Below are 3,126 nucleotides of genomic sequence, written 5' to 3' on the forward strand. Positions count from 1 at the left end.
CCCCCACCACCCCCTCCTCTCAAAGCAAACTACTTCTGCTGAAGCATTAAGTCATTAATTATTTGCCTTACATAAGGACAAATTATCGAGTCGGTTGAAGAAATTAGAACCCTTTGTTTCTGATCAGACCGCATTACCGCTGGAAATTACGGATGATGGCTGCTCGCCTTTGTTGTTTCGATCATCGCCTGTCGCTCTGAACCCGCGCTAACAAAGTCATTAAATTGACTCCCTCTCGCTCCCATTATGCAGGCTGTTAATAACCGCTAATTAACTTTGCTTACGCGCCTTAAAAGCCTCCCTCCTCTCTCCGAGCGTGTGCTCTTCTTCCTCCTCTCTTTTTACTTCCTTCTTTCTGCTGCTGATGCTCGGCCTCTCAGCCGAACCAAGTGTCCATTTATGTCACAGCGTGAGGATGGATGGATGGATGGATGGATGGATGGATGGATGGATGGATGGATGGATGGAGGAGAACCAGGATTTAAACCGATGCGAAGAGCAGGAAAATGTGTTCAAACTAATAACTAACTATGTAACTGACTTATGGAACATTGTTTTAATTAAAGGCAWAGCGTTCCTCAAAGGGTTTGCGTACGGCACTTCACGTCTCTAAATGTTGCAGATTTAAGGCAGCACCTGGGGTCTTTCTGTGTGCAGTTTGCATGTTCTCTTGCGTGGGTTTTCTCTGGGTACTCCGGTTTCCCCCACCCCCTAAAAACATGTACAACAGGCTGCCGTCAGGCCCAGGCCGCCCTTGAAAAAAAGAGATCTGAGATCTCAATGGGACTTGTCTGGTTAAATAACGGTAAATAATAATAAAATAATAAAACCTCTCATTCAGAAGATGCGTTGTGTACGACTCTCAGCTACTCCGAACTTTAGCTCAAAGTCTGTAACAAATGACGGAGTTGTTGTTATTTTTGTGTTGGCTAAAGTTGATCAGCTGTGGCGGCCATCTTGAACTGAATTAACTCTAAAAGTAAATAAGTTGTAGCTGTGCAACCAGCGATTATTTGATGAGATTTTTTTAAAAATCCACCCTGTGGTTCGTGAGATATTTTGCTAACAGACGAGCAAAACTGACTCCAAATAGTTAATGACATAGTTTCAAACTAAAACAACCTCTCAGCACTCACAAAATATGTCAAGGGTCAGTCTCAGCTACTACCACGGCGACGTTTAGCCTAATATTTGTAAAATTTGATGAGTTTTAACCATTTTTTTGTGTTTTATACGTTCAGTTGGCTGAGGGGGCCATCTTGAATTAGGTTGACCCCCAAAGTTAATCAGCTCTAGATTTATTTCTAATAATTAATTTTTGAAAATTTTCATTAAAATTAGACCAGTGGTCTGTTCGATATTTTGCTAACGGACAAAGAAAGTCGACTTGAAATAGTTAATGACACAATTTCCAACAAAAAGTTTGAATAACTTGGAGTCAGTCTCAGCTATTATGCAAAGGTTTAGCTCATGCGCGTAAAATTAGCTGAGTTTTAGCCACTTCGAAGCTTTGGACGTTCAGTTGACCTTATTGAGTCGGGTTGACCCCAAAAGTTAATCAGWTGCAGATTTATTTCTAATGATTCATTAAAAACAAATGTAATTGAAATTAGACCAGTGGTTTGTGAGATATTTTGCTAGCAGACAAAAACCCAAACAACCAGCAAACTAAAATTTCTGTTTTTAAATTATCCGAACTTCATTTTTTAAATGTTTGAGCAGTTTCCTTTTCTAACCAGCAGGTGGCGCCAGTGGAGTGACCTGCAGGCCAAGGCCCGACCTCTGAGGCCTTCTGAGGAGCCTGACACCGGAAGAAACAGGTGCAGAAAATCCACCTTCACGCCCAGAAATGATCGCATGTTCTCACATTTGCTAAAATAAAAATAAAAATATAAAAATATAAAGCAGTAAACAAAAGGAGCCCGCGGGTTGGAGACAAACAAAAAGCTCAGAACTCGGTGTTTCCCTCGGAAATCACCAGGTTAGGATGTTATGAAAATACAAAGGAGGCGGTGTTGATTTCTTTTTCTTTCCTTGCTGAAAACGAAAGGCGGCCTCTCTTCACCTGCGCGTCAAACAAACGCATAATTGAAAATGTGAAAATTGCGCTCAGGCTATTCCATCCACCCCCCTCCCCTCCCCGGGCTCTAATGTATGCGCGTAATTAGTGCGTTTAAACAAAGCGCGGATGTCCTGCTGGCTGAAATGGCGGCTGACATCTCTTTTTCCACAGGGTTAATAACAGTGCGCGGATAAATGAATCAAATTGTGGCCCCCAAATTACAGAGCCACTCTAAATACCCGTCTGGATTACGCGCGTCTTGTTTGTGAGCGCGCGCAGGAAGGAACGGGGGGTGGGGGGGGAATAACATTTTATTTCATATTATTATTACACTCATTATACTGATGCAAATAAACAAGCAAAGAGAAAAACACAAACCTGATCTTTTTATCTGCTTTTATGCAAAGAAACGTTGCAGAAAAGATGAACTTTAAAGAAGTTTGTTCAACTTTAACCAAACTTTACTTTGCTTCAGCTCAACGGGTTGGTTTCTTGAAAAGAGAGGAAAAAGAAAAGAAGGAACAACTTGGGTAATCTTAAATGTTTTTTTTTTTTGTTGTTATTCGTTTGCTGAAGCTCCGGCTTGGACTGATGCAAGAACGGGAGGAGGATGAAGAAGAAGAGGAGGAGGAGGAGAGGAGGAGAGGAGGAGGAGGAGAAGAAGAAAAAGAAAAAAAAGAGAGAGAGAGTAAATTGCAGCTTGCTGAAGTTTTTGGATTGAATTCTGAAAATGATCCTTTTAACAGTGATGGGCTCTGAGGCCAGGATGGGGGTCAGGCCATTCACAGCGGGTTAAATAGACTTTCATTTAAAATTACATTCTCCATCCATCCATCTCTCTCTCTCTCTTTCCCTCCCTCCCTCACTCCATCACTCCCCCCACCTCCTCTCCACGGTGGAGTCCCCCGCGTGCCGTCTCATCACCACCGCCTGCCACCTTCAATCCACAACTCCAGCAGAGAGCGGATGGATGGATGGATGGATGGATGATAGATAGATAGATAGATAGATAGATAGATAGATAGATAGATAGATAGATAGATAGATAGATAGATAGATAGATA

Source organism: Austrofundulus limnaeus, unplaced genomic scaffold (genome assembly GCF_001266775.1).
Source record: "Austrofundulus limnaeus strain Quisiro unplaced genomic scaffold, Austrofundulus_limnaeus-1.0 Scaffold201, whole genome shotgun sequence".
NCBI classification, from domain to species: Eukaryota; Metazoa; Chordata; class Actinopteri; order Cyprinodontiformes; family Rivulidae; genus Austrofundulus; species Austrofundulus limnaeus.